The 13,798-nt window shown below is 42.6% G+C and overlaps 2 protein-coding genes across 7 annotated transcripts in view; one reads left to right on the forward strand and one right to left on the reverse strand.

The window, feature by feature from the left end:
• Nucleotides 1–13,798, forward strand: part of LOC114874409 (double-stranded RNA-specific editase Adar) — a 75,790-nt gene that overhangs the window by 35,719 nt on the left and 26,273 nt on the right. The window lies entirely within an intron of this gene.
• The window catches only part of LOC114874411 (dopamine receptor 2), a 50,008-nt gene that overhangs the window by 35,648 nt on the left and 562 nt on the right, over nt 1–13,798 (reverse strand). For 2 of the 5 annotated variants that reach the window (XR_006829646.1, XM_029183651.2), the window contains exon 2: nt 11,560–12,004. The gene's annotated coding sequence lies outside the window, so the exon portion shown is untranslated. Of the gene's footprint in view, nt 1–11,559; nt 12,557–13,798 lie in introns of those variants that run through there. The other 3 variants (XM_029183654.2, XM_029183653.2, XM_046286975.1) reach the window with 2 other exon arrangements.

The following is a 13,798-nucleotide window of genomic DNA, read 5'->3' on the forward strand; positions in this document are numbered from 1 at the left end:
ACCCTTGTTTCAACTACACAGATTACGCGATTTCCGGCGAGCAATCACCCTCCCATGGCGCGACACCGATAAAAACCCGACCCGCACCCCCTTCGCGTTCAGTCCAATAAGCGGATTATCAATCTCGAGGGTGTCTTCGACGGTTGTAGAAGGTATTTCTTTTTCTTTGCCGCAAACCCATAGGCTACCCCAGAGTCACGCACAGATGATGCTCTCTGTCTTGCGTCAATCCTGCAATGCGATCGATAAATCGCGAGAATACGCTTCGAAGCACGTGATTTACCGTCTTTTTATTGATACTCCGCTATTGGATTCCTAAACGACTCCCTCGAGAGTCTCCTAGCCGCAAAACAAATCGTCAAATTTCCTATCCTTTACGAACTTTCTATCGGATCTTGATCAAAAGCTTCGGGAATCGTTGGAAAAACTCGGGGAAGGTGTTTTAATAATTGTTTATCGCGAGTCTGTCGCGTCTCACGGTCGATCGTTTTCGCAGTGGATGGATGAGAGGGAAGGTGTTAAAGGGTGGAAAGAAATGAAAAAGGAACGGTCGAAGTTTCACAGCGTCTCCGTTGCAGCGGGTTGCTCGTAAACACTCGAGTTTTAGCTAACTCTTGGGACTCGGTCCATGTTTACTGCTCGATCGTAAATAGATAGAGGACAGAGTCAGGCCACGCTATCGTAAACCGTAATTAAGGCTAGATACGAAACTCTAACGGAGACAACCACGAACACCTGATATCTAAACGTCGTTAAATTTAATACACCCCGGAAGTTCGAGGTAACCTTCTCGAAACGAGTGGAAAAATCTTTGTTTCCTCGGTTCTTATTCTCGCGCCGCCATCGATGAAAGCGGAGCTTCAGGATGGATAGAAGAATAAAAAAAATACATATGGAAGAGATTTGGTGGACCGGTAATAGTCTGTGCACGGGCTAGAAAAGATTTATCGGAAACCATATTTCGTTCTCGCATACAGCAGGAAATCGTGAGCCCGGGAGCTTCTTGTTTGGCCCGGTCGAGGATTTATGGGGCCTGGATACAAGAGGAATTACAACGGGATCAAGACAGAACGAGAAGATCAGAAATGAGATTGACTTTCGACACGGGTAATTTCACGAGAATCTTTCAATTATCCGCGGTTTAGCTCGTTCGCTCGTAATTTGTTGGGATCGTTAATGGGATTAGGTAATCTCGCGAATACGTACAGTCACGGGCAATCGGTCTATATCCTGGTCGATAGAAAATTCGAGCCATAAATTCGTGTTGTTTCAACGCTAACGAAAGAGTAGATACCGTGCGTGAAACGTACCGTGAGAGAAACGTTTCAAATTAGCTAATTGCTAGATGTCTATTCCCTTGTGGTTCTGTGGCAATCCTTTCGTCGAAACACGGCACTTTGATCAGTACCTTTCGAGCATAATATTCTCATTTTTTAATACTGTTGAAAAAAAAAAAGTATCGTTGCTGGTATATAAGAAAAGATCACACAGAAAAGAGCGTGTATCGTGTATCGATCAGGATGGCTCTCGTTCACCCGTAACGATCAAGTTCAACGAAGGTCTTCCCAGTCTCTGGAATAAGATATCGAGCGTCGTTGGGCGTCGATGAGCGTCGATGTATGGGGGTAGAGCCCGTCGATAATAACTAATAAACGATGGAAGCCCGTAAATAACCGGTGTACTCGGCGTTGAAGAACGGACCCGTAAATAAAATGTACATCAGTCGGTCGTCCACGTGAAGAAGAAAAACGAACTTTGATATTCCGTGTGTACGCTTCTGTGTGCAGAGAGATCTGATTGTTAACCCGATTCTTTTCAATCCACTCCCGTGGGTTTTCGTTTGCCGCGAGCCACCAAACTGACGCGACCGCAGATTTGGGTCACCAAACGCAGGCTTTTTCTTTTCAATTTTTTTTTTTTTCCATCCAATCCGCCACTTACTCGAATCAGGATCGAATGAAAGGGAAAAAAGTGCAACGTTATAAATTAGATATTAAATCGAATTGAAATTAGAGAAATTAGGTTTGCTATCGAACGTAATCATTTTCCCGAGAGAACTTTTATCGAGCGTAGGAAAACGTTCGACGCGTTAATCGATTCGATAAACAAAGGAATTTCAATTCGATTAAGTTTCTTCTAGAATCAGGATGACGGAGCTGAAGAGGATTTGTATAGTCAGGGTGGTTGCATTCGATGCAGGAACTCGGGCACATTTTCACAAATGGAAATAGTTGGCCAAGCCCTGTATAATCGTTGTCCTCTCTGAAGCTCATTCGGTCGAAGCTCGCGCGGGCAATTACGTTTTAATTAAAATTATCTCGAGATCTCTGGCTGCGTTATGCGTTTGGTTAGGCGTGAAAATTGGTGTTGACGGGTAAAGCGCAGTCCGAGGAATTATCTTGGAGGCAATGGGCGAGAAAAGGGGATGAGAGATTTATAATCGAGAGAGAAATATCGGTGAACGTGGCTGGCCTGGGTCGTATTGGTTTTCGCCAAGCAAAAGGTTAAAGGGACAACGTTTTCGAACGACCGCTATACCTGACCTATTCCACCATCTCCACCTACGCTTTTATTGTTAAAATCGTCCTTGTTTTATTGCAAGATTTATGTATTTTCATTTGCAAAACATTTGTTACGAGAACAATGGCAAAAGTTGCATCTCGCTTCGAGAGTGACAAAGTTTTAACTTTTCTCTCTACTTTTATGAATCACTTGATTATTCAATTATTGCAGAGGATTCCATGAAAAAGATGAGAGAAAAAGAGTGATAAAACTTCAGAGTTAACAGTTCTCTTTTTTGACTATCCCGTAAGACTTTGAAACGACGTTAGACTTTCTCCGAGTTCTTTCAAGATCCATCCGGATGCTGGTTTTTAAAGTCCCTCCATAAAAATTCGTCGAGATTTTTTCGAAAAGCAGGATACGATTCTGAAATGAAGTTTGATGAAGCGTAGCAAAGCAATTCAATTAAACTGGCGGAAATAAAAATAGACGACACCGATGTTTCCTCTTTCCAACCCTCTTCCTATCGAGCCGATGCGATCGATTATCGGCAAACAGGCTCGCGGCTTTTTGGTTACGCTCGATCTAATCGCGATTCCGCCTGGTATCGCGAGGCGGATTTTCTTCGTTTCGAAGACAGACCGACCGTGTCTTCGGACAGTCGCGAAAAGCAACAGGTGAAACTTTCGATGCAATTGTCTGACGGAACGTCGAGAACCGATCGATCTACTTGCCTCGCTTTGTGCCATTTCGCGCAAACAATTAGCCCGGATTGACGAAGGAATCATTTTCACGTAAATCACGCGTCGAGTTGTTATAAATGAAAATCCATACCGCATCGGGCTTTTTACTTTCAATATCGAACAAACAAATGGAATTAATCTGATTCCGCGAATCAGGTAATTCATCGTCCGAATCGTCACGAAATTTTCCAACTGGTTTGTCGAATTCTCAGCTATTAAACGGCAAACGGCAGCTTAAAATTATAGCGCAGGATTGTAGGAAACAGAGAGTGCACGGTTGAAGGTCGGAAACGACTACCTTGAAATGCTGGCTCGTTTCCAAAATCATGTCTCTACCACCGAGAATCGGAGGGAGAACGACGCGTTTGCATTCATAGTTGCCGCAGTAATTGTTACAAATTATTCGTGACACTGTTAGCGAAAAGGACACCGCCGTGGATTACGATCAACCCTTCCTCTCCACCTACTTTTCCTTGAATTCGCTCCATTTCTTTAATTCACGCTTCGACGATCAACGTTATTTATTCTTCATTTATTCGAAATTTTCATTTTTCAATTTCAACATTTTGTATCGAACCATTATTCATCATTAGTAACGTTACACATATTTACATTCTTCGAAGTAAATGGATTACGCTGGTACGTAATATCTTTCCCGGTACACTCTATGCAACCGTGTAACTTTTACGCGATACATTAAATTTCTATTTGAAATTCATAGTTTCCTTCCTCGCGTAAACTATTACAAGCTGTCGGGCCTCGAAACATAAACAAATAGGTGATAAAACACGAAAGTGGTTGTATAACTGAAAAAATACGATCCTTCAAAACGTACGTTTACAGGTGCCTGTATTTTTTCAGTATTTTATTTCTTCCTTTTTTTTCCTGCCTCTGGAATTCTCGGAGGAATCAGAAAATCGATGCCGTTAGCCGTAAATTTCAGAGCAATTCGTTCGATGTGTTTCGACGCGAGAGGGGTCCTTTTTGGACAATGGCATCGTTCTCGGCGTAAAAAGGACACAACGGGTTCTTGTTCAGAGGAATTCGTTTAATCGCGATAACTTCTGATCCATTGATCTCCCGTTTGTAATCCAGCCCCGTTGCCGAATTGAACGCGAATTTTAATTAAACTTGCGCGATTTCGCGAGCACGATTTTCGATAAAACTGTATCTGACAACCGTGGATGCTTTCAGTAATTAACGTTTAATGAACTTCAAATAGAAGAAAAATTAGGAACATTCCAATTAACATGTCCGTTGACGCAATGAACGAAATACAACAAATTACACCTTATCAGCTTGAAAATTATTAATACGCTTGGCACGTTATTGAAGCGCTTGCTATGCTTGAAATTCTTTTCGAGGAAGGATCGCTCTACAAAACGAATCACCAGTCGTATCTCAATATCCGTAACGGAAGTAATTCCTCTTACAAAGTAAAGCAAAAGGTTCTCTTGAAACTTCGCGCTGCAGCTTCATTGAAGTTCAAGTTAAAGAGTAAGATATTGAAGCGTAAAATTGACCTTCTGTCTTTCGAACATTCCTTCTCATTTCAACCGAAAAATCCTTACATCAATTTTCTTTTAAAAAAATACTTTTCAATCCTGCAAAATATTATAATTAGGAATTCTTCCTCGTTTCTTCGTAACAATCGAGAATACTTATCCTTATGTAAACTTAAGAAGGTTACGGGTCTTCTTTGGACGATGGTTCACGCAAACGCGACGGTATTCGATGTATCGAGCTAGTTAAATCAATGACGCGAGGAAAAGCTTGGTGGCAGAAACGACACGTAAAAGGTTCCTCGACTAGTGTCTCGTTCAGGCGTGTAACACGATCAAATAATGAACATGTAGCATGCTCATCGACCACTACATTGCAACCAGGGGCTCGCGTCTATATAGTACACACGCGTAATTTAACATAAGAGTAACGAAAAATGACGTAGCACGGTTCGAAGGACAAACGTGGGCGAGCAGAAATATTGCTGCCAAAGGGAAATCCGATCGCTTCTTCCACCGAGTCACTTATTCTACTCTAACGACTAGAGATAGGATCCTAAGTATATTGCGAGTGGCATCAAATTTGACTAGACGGACCAGCCTTTGATCAAGTATCACAAGTTTCTCTGTAAAAAAATGATCTCATAGAATTCCTAGATCTTACCCTGGAATACTCCCTTAAGTCCTAGTCGTAGATCTATCATAGTCGAGGCAACCGAAGTTTGGAGGCCACTTAACAATGCATTACCGCAACACGCGGATGGCCAGTGTAACGGGTTCATTGAGAAAAAGGGTCGAAATGAGGTAACCTAGTAAAAACTATAGGACGCAAATCATCAATACATCACTGTCCCACCCGAAAATCGTCCGAACTGTCGAAGCTTTTTAGACCGTGACGTCAATCAGTCTGTCTACGCGTTCGATAAATTCGTTTCGTTGCAGCTGGTAATTGCATTTGTCTTGTAACAACGACATTGTATATTTCCTTCCTTTTCCCTTCAATGTTTTTTAACCAGACACGATTGATGAAATTACCTTTCGTTCGAAGAAGAATTTAATAAAATCGAGCCGAACGCAGGCTATTTTCCTTTTTTTTTCTGGTCTCCTTTCGATTGGAAAGTTTTTTCCATGGGGCAAGGGACGGGGGAAAAAATAAGGGCGAAGGTAGAATAACCAATAGCATATTGTTGTCAATGTACACGAACAACGGTGGTAAGCTTGTCAAATTATGGCGGTCGTTGGAAAAAGGGTCGCGTGCTTTCGACACGCTCCAGCCTGGAAATTAGATTTACGTTTCGTTGCAAAGCGTTTCGGGGACAACCGCGAGAGGCATTGTCGCAATTATGCCAGGAATTAAAGTCGTTAATTATCCTGCGACGGGAATTTAACCAATTGTTTCTTTACATTATACTCAAAATTCTATGGCGATCCAAAGAGTAGCGATAGAAGTGATCGCCCCATATTGGCCAGCCCAAAAATTCATTTCACATCCCCCGAATAAAGTGAAAATATTGCAAAGTTCGGAGCAAACGTTTGTAGGGTGAATGGGTAGCCAGGTAACCGGTTACCTTTGCAAAGGGTTGAACGAGCACAGATAAAATTCAACAGTTACTGTTGGGATAGAATGAAAAACACAGACGTCGTAAACTGGGAATTCTGAGCAGTCACTTTGCTAATGGCCCGAACAAGGGGTTGTAATGAGAATCTTGAAGCTTTTACGACCTTGCCTGTTAGGATGATACTTACTCGAGGTTTCCTGGTGTAAGTCATGTTCTTGCAGAATTATGTTTCAATGTTTCACCAGCACCGCGGTTAACTTCATTAGAAATCTATATTGCGACCGTATCTAAGTATCACCAAAGGGGTTGTAATTATTCAGAAATCTCAGTTTATTAATAGAGAACTTTCATTATATTTTCTCAGCGCCACGAAGGTAGAATGAAACGCTCAGAAATACAATCGATAGGGTGGAAAGGGTTAAGCACGCGAACAATGCTGGTAATTGAATTAAATTTCCAACCGATCCGATCGTATTGACTTTTCTTTGCAACGATCATCGGTGGCCACAAAAAGCGTTCGTAGGGTACATTGGAAAATATCGACACGGTCCAATCAATTCTACCTATTCGCTTAATTTATTTATTTGTTTTCTGCCGAGCTCTATACGTATCCGTCCATCGGAGCATTCTGTGAGCTTTAACGCTTGGAAATCGATGTGCCGCGGTAAACATTGTCGAAAAGTTGGCAGAGAACGGCAACCGTAAATCTGACGCGAGCACTCGCGTGAATATTAATGCGATAAACAATATTCCTGTGAGCCATAGAAACTGACACCGGCGTGTACGCGTGCCGCGGCATTGTTTTAGCGTCGAAGAAGCGAGCTTCCGTTGCATTTTAAACGATTTTATATCCAACACTCGGCACGCGGATTTATTTTCTTTTCGCCCTTCCTATTTTCTTTTTTTTTTAACAGATGCACCGAACCGACGTGGCGTGCAAGCGTTTCGTTATCTGTCGAAAAATTGAAAGCGACGTCGCCCGGATCTCTGGATTCTCAAAAGTGAGCACAGGATAAGAATTCTGATGGTATTCTAGCCAGACAATTTCACGAGGCGGAATCGTTACATTCGACGCAGTCCCGTTTCGCTCGATTTCACGTTCGACACCTGCTTTTCAGACAATATCTTCCTAGTTGTCGGGGCTCGATTGCCAGCTTACGCCTGACCGAGCTAGCTCGATCGTCTTTCGATCCATATTCTTTCTAGCTCAATCTTCCGAACGCGAATTCCAGGTATTCACCTGTGCTTCGCCGTGAAATTAAATTCCCATTTTTCAACGTCACGACTTTCTTATCTGGATCGTCTGCCGGTAGAACCTACTTTTCTCGGACATTTACACTTTAACAATAGATTGCCGGAGCGAGCCAATTTGACTCATTTACGATTTTGTTGCTATTATAGAAAAACTTAAATAATTTTTTTAAAACATATGTTGGTTTTTAATAGAATTATGAAATGTATATGAATACTAATTCCTTCCCTTCCCACTTTTTAGTTCCAAAAATCCATAATTGCTATACCTATTTTGACGAATCTATTTGTCGGGAAATCTAGTGTTAATTACCGGAAACCTATTAACTCTTTCGCTGTGGGGTAACTTCTCTGTTTGTTTCGATATCCCCTAGAAGAAATGGCTCGTAAATGCAAACGGAAGAAAAGGAAACATCGATGGTTCGCAAATAAAAGCATCGAGCTAGGCCAGAAAATAGTTCAGATCATAGTTCGCTCGCGATCCCTGCAATATATCGGGTTCCCACTCCTATAGAATAATGAAATACGAATTCCGATAAAAAGAAACAACGGAATAGATGAATACGTTTTGTAACGTTGTTGGCTATGCTTCATCGTTTTACCGCGTGCGCATTTTATCGATGAAACATGCAAGAAAAGATGAAAAAAGGAAGGAACGGAATCGAAACAAGTGGCTGGAGTTTCCGTTCGCCTCGATGCAGATGATACAGAGTTTCGTTCGTAAATCCGCGCAGGTTCGTGTCCGAGCAGCGACTTTACGAGACGATTATCGAGAAGAATCAGCCGGAAACGAGACTTTCCACTTCCTCTGGTCTTCGTGTTTCATGCAACGAAACGTGACCGTGGAGAATTTTTAATAAAATATCGAATACCTTAAAAAGAAGAGAATACCTACGTATCGTTACACAAGTGATGACATGGTAGTTAATAGATAATTTTAAAGAAAAACATTTGCAACTATTTACAAACAGCACTGTTTGCATTCAATTTCCCCGAAAGCAGCTGCGTAGCACCGTCATTTTCCATTTGCTGCACATAATCAAGGATAATTGCCGTTAACAAACATTGCGGTGTAACTTGGCCATCCACGGTTCGTTACTTCATCTGTTGTTTCCCCTATTTGGCTGCTTTGTACCAGAAACAATGAACCGTTTCGCATTCGCGTAATGGAACGGTGTAAGAATGGACGTGTTTGAAAGTCACAGCGCAGTGATCGGGACAGCAACGATCCTGAGGTCGTGGAACGAAATAACAAGGTAATAATTCTCAAGTCGGGAGGTCGTTTGTAGGATGGCAATTAACGGAATCACACGATTCATTTGGTTGAACCGAGCACGCGGAAGAGGACGGAAACGTTTACTTCCGTAGGCGAAGGCGAACGCTTGATTTATCGCTCTAATCTTCTGCCTGCTGCTTCGAAGGACCTCGTTTCGGAACTTTATTTCCCGCAGCATTAGCATAAGATACCGACGGTATAATTCGTGCGTGCAGCTTGAAATTATCGCGCAACCGCGACCCCCTTTGATGATCTCGAACGAAACGCGAAAATCGAGCGTGTATCGTCGCGAAAACGAAACTTGACGGATCGACGATAACGAAACGGCTATGAATCATGAAAGGCTTGAAAATACGTTTGTTCATTCTGTCATTCGCATCGTTCATCACTCGACCGTCGCCGACCTTTCAACTTTGACCACCCTCGTGGATTTAGTAGGGTGGTGCACTGATCCCTTTTTTTCTTTGTCATCCGAGGAAATTGGAAAAAAGAATTACAGCCGTGAAGATTATTGGCACTTTCATCGTTTTCCACCAGAACGAAGTTGCCACTCTCTCCTTCAGTTTTTAACAGCTGAAATATATCATTTCGGCAATTATTACCTTTCCCACCGTGTTCCGAATGAAATTCACATCGCGTCGCTTTTCTTTATTTCGGTTTCAACCGTTCAATTATTAGCGACATCGCACGCATAACTGGATGATAAATATTTGTTCGCAAATGAGCTTATCTCGTTCAGCTGACTATGAAGTTTCTGATTAAGATCGACGCCGCTAATGCGAGCGTCAAGTTTTATTTCGAGTACAGCACCGAGTTCTGATGGTAGGCTGAACTAACGCGTGTCTGACTATACGCGATCCGTTTCTCCTTACGCTCTGACTCTTACTCCTTCACGGTTTCCTACCTCCGGGGCTTTGAATGCGTAAGTTTACGCTTAATTAACATTAGCCAACTAAGCGAAGCAAGTTTCGAAGTGAAGTTACACTGTTTGATTTGTTACGCGGTGTAAAATCATTTAAACGCGTTCGAAATTTGATACACGGGTAATTTTTCAAAATTCACTCGAAATTCATTCGCTAACTTTATAAGCTGGGAGATACTAATAGCGAGGGAGAGTATAATACAATTCGCGAATACTCCAGCTTTCAGACACACCCCTGCAAATTCTCTGGCGATAAATCTTTGTGAAAAATAGAAGAAAACAAGAATGCCTGAACGCGCGGCGGTACGGATTATTAACAGTTCAAAAAGCCACCTCGCTCGCATAAATCTTCCATCACGACCCAAATTTCTATCCTCCCTTGCCAGTGTTCCCCGTAGCTAGCGCGTATTACGTTTTATACATCGGACAAACCACAGAAATCTTGTTAAACGAGAAATCCCTGGAACAACGAAACTGTTCTTATTCAACGGCTGCCAGATGGATCGGCAATGCCAAATTTCTACGCGAGTACTCGACTTGTCTGAATTATTCGCAAGCTTTTCTTAACAAGTCTAGTCGCTGGATAATCGACGGAGAATCGTGCCTTTTAGCGGTTTAATGCACACCGAAGAAGGAAATGTAAAAAAGAAAGAAATCTCGTTAGGAAGGATGGATCTCGCGCAGTCAACCCCCTCGCTGTCGAGACTCCACGTATTGTCCCCGGGCTAAATTTATTCCAGGATGAAAAATTTGTTTTTGCATAATTCGATTTTCTCAGCTCAGTTGGTGCATTATGCAGAGAAGCCTGGTTTCCATCGACGTTCAAGTACCGAAACGAAAGGTGAGCCTACAACTACCGCGAATTTTCCTATCTCTTACAATCTTCGCGTGTAGAAACGTTCCCGCGGCTGACTCTTCAGATTTTTCCGCGACGATGGCATCGATAACGAAGCTTGCCGAGGAAAAAAAAAACGTTTTTCGTGGTTCCATTAGGGAGGATCAGAAACGGCCAATATCCTGAGAGCAATACCCGATCCAGTTAAGAGCGTCTTTTAAATGACGTCGATTCGGGAATAGCCTGGAAAATTTTCCAAATTCGATTCGATTCCAGTTGGAAAATACTTTGCCCGATGAGATTTTCTTTCGAGTGTAGATTGAAGTTAAAGTGCTGGTTTGGCATACTCGTGGGATGAAATTAGGAATATTTTGCATTAAAAATCGTTGATCGTACTTCATCGTCGTCTTTAGATTACAAGAAGGCGGTTTTCAGAACTTTTCGTACGTTCCTCGTAATCGAACACGTCAGTTTCATGAAAATAATGAAATAAAGGCAACCAGCGGTTGTGCTACATTTGCTGAATATTTCACCTACTTCCAAGAATGAACTTTCTCATTCTCTTTGCGACAGCCCAGAAATTCTTGGAACGCCCCGCGTATTGAAGGGAATTCCTCGAATCTTTTTCATTCAGATCGAGGGAAAAGGGGTTTGTCGCGCGATATTGCCACACCTGACAGGGTTAACGACACGCGAGTGCTTTGAAAACCTCCCCTATCGGCTAATTCTACTGCAAGCAGCGGCAGTTATAATCACGCGACGAAAATGCACCTAACTGCACGGAAACGTGACTAGAATAAAAAGCTGGCTTAATCATTTAATGACCAACGAGACATTGAGCTCTTGCTTTAAATGGCGATGCCAATTAACCTTGGAACGTCGATGGCCAAAAATTGGAACGATCTACCTCACAAAATAGTTCAAATGAAGCGTAAGATAGAAAAAAAAGAGGGAATGATGAAACCTTACCTGGTATTCGAATCCTGCAGATTCTGTTCAGCATGAACCTAACCCCAGGAGGTGGATCCAGCGTCGGCAGATTTATCGTTTCAGCCAAGGTTCAAATTAAGTACGCACAATTAATCCCGGAAAATAATTCAGTCCGGGCTAATCGTGAGCGTGGATACCGTACAATTCGAATGGATATTTACTTAGCACAGAGAACGCTAACACTGCAGTCACCACCGCGAATGTATGATCCTTAATTAACACGTTGACCCTACCGCTACCGTAATATACATCCATGTGATCGTATTTAACACCCTGCGGTCAATAATTCACGAACGTAACTCGATAGGAAACTGAACTTCGAAAAGGAGTACACAGGAAGCACCTCGGGAGAAGCAAGTTTCTTCAGGATCGATTTTCCTTCTTTTTCTTCTTCCTCCGAGTCTTTCCTCGAGTTTGGTCCTTCCTTGAACAACGTCGAATCGATTATGACACACTCGTTTCATCGAGACGGAACGCGGACAGAGGAAATAAGGATTCTGACGAAGGAACTTGGAATATTCGTCGACGAGATTCAGCCGAAAAGATTTCACGACGAATCGGGAAAATGGAACGAATAACGGAGACAATAAGCAATTTTAGTTTGAACTTTGGTTCCCTCGAAACGACCAAGTTTCAGCCTTCGTCGATGTGAAGGGAGGATGATTCTCCACGAAGGAAAGCAGAGTTTTGAGTTAACGAAGTTTAGCAATCTAGTCTTGGAAACGATACCTAAGGATATCGGTGGTCTCTCCTCGATCGACCTTTTTGTACCAATGTTCGAAGACTTAATTGGACTTGGCCTAAGGAGGTTTTCCAAGGCATCGATTCGAATCCGCGTGGCCTGATCCGTTTACTCGGATTAACGCTCGAACATTCAGTTTTCGAAGGGTGAAAGGGTACGGGGGGAGCAGCACACCGGAAGAGAAACTTCGATCCGTTTATCGGTTTCTCATTCTGAGACAAAGCTCAGTCTCGAATTGCGAAAGATTTGCAAACGAACGAACAGAAGTTTTTAATTAAGGTTTCGCTGTTGCGATCGGCCAAGGAATTTACAGGGTATCGTTGGTCGGTTGGCTGGAAAACGTGCTCCAACACCCGCGAGAAACTTTAATTCCTTTCTCAAACTGTTCGGCAACTGACTAGCTCGTTAGCAATTAATGTTTAACGAACGCAGGGATCGTTAGAATCCGAATTCTCTTGACAGGCGATGAGCAGCTGTCTCGAAGAGGATAAGTGAAAAGTAGAGGTGTACGAGTACTCGTAATTTACGAGCCGAGCTGAACTCGCTTCGATTTTTCGAGCCGAGTCGAGCGTCTGAATTTGCCGAATTACTCGAAATCGACGAACTGTTTGAAACAAAAGCGAACTACTCGAATATTCAAGCAGTCGTAAAATTTCGATTTACTTGAAGATGAATTTTCAGCTCGAATATCCGAGTAGTTCGATTTTTTCGAGTAGCTCGCTTTTGTTTCGAACAGTTCGTCGATTTCGAGTAATTCGGCAAATTCAAGCGCGCGACTCGACTCGATCGACCGATCATTGTTTGACTCGAAATTCGAGTACTCGAAAAGCGAACGCTATTAAGCCAAATCTTAATAGATCGCTGCTAAATAGCAACTGATCTTGATCCGCGCGGTCAATTTACCTGTAATTAACGTTAGGATGATAACAATCGCGGTGGTCTGGTAACGAAAGCTCGATTCACACTGGATACGCTTAATTGAATCGAAGGTCAGAACCGGTCCCTAACGAGAAGACGGCTACCTGGCAGCTTTCTTCGAGAAGCATAAAGAGATCCTCCTACGCTACTCCCTTTGACACAAAGACGAGTCTTGCATTCCACCGGAATTTTCTATGAGTCAGAGTGCACCAGTGTTCCCTCGTACATTCAGCGGAGAATCAATTAATCAGCCAAGATGTCGGTATACGTAGACATGCTAATTTTTATGGGATAACTGTTTCACATTTCAGGGCAAGAAATCTTTTATACATCCACGACATCTTTCACGATTCATGATCAAACAAAGAGTATGATTCAAGAGGGAGCATTCTTCAACAAGAACAATTGCTTCACCCGGCATGTTACAGCTCGCTGTCCCGTTACTTATTACCCAATAACTCTTTCACATTCCACCGGATGCTACTGTCACAGCGTTTACAAAAGCTTCCACGATTCACACCGAAGCCTTCGAGGGACAGAATGATTCAAGAAGGAGCA

The sequence above is a fragment of the Osmia bicornis genome, chromosome 9, assembly GCF_907164935.1.
Source record: "Osmia bicornis bicornis chromosome 9, iOsmBic2.1, whole genome shotgun sequence".
NCBI classification, from domain to species: domain Eukaryota; kingdom Metazoa; phylum Arthropoda; class Insecta; order Hymenoptera; family Megachilidae; genus Osmia; species Osmia bicornis.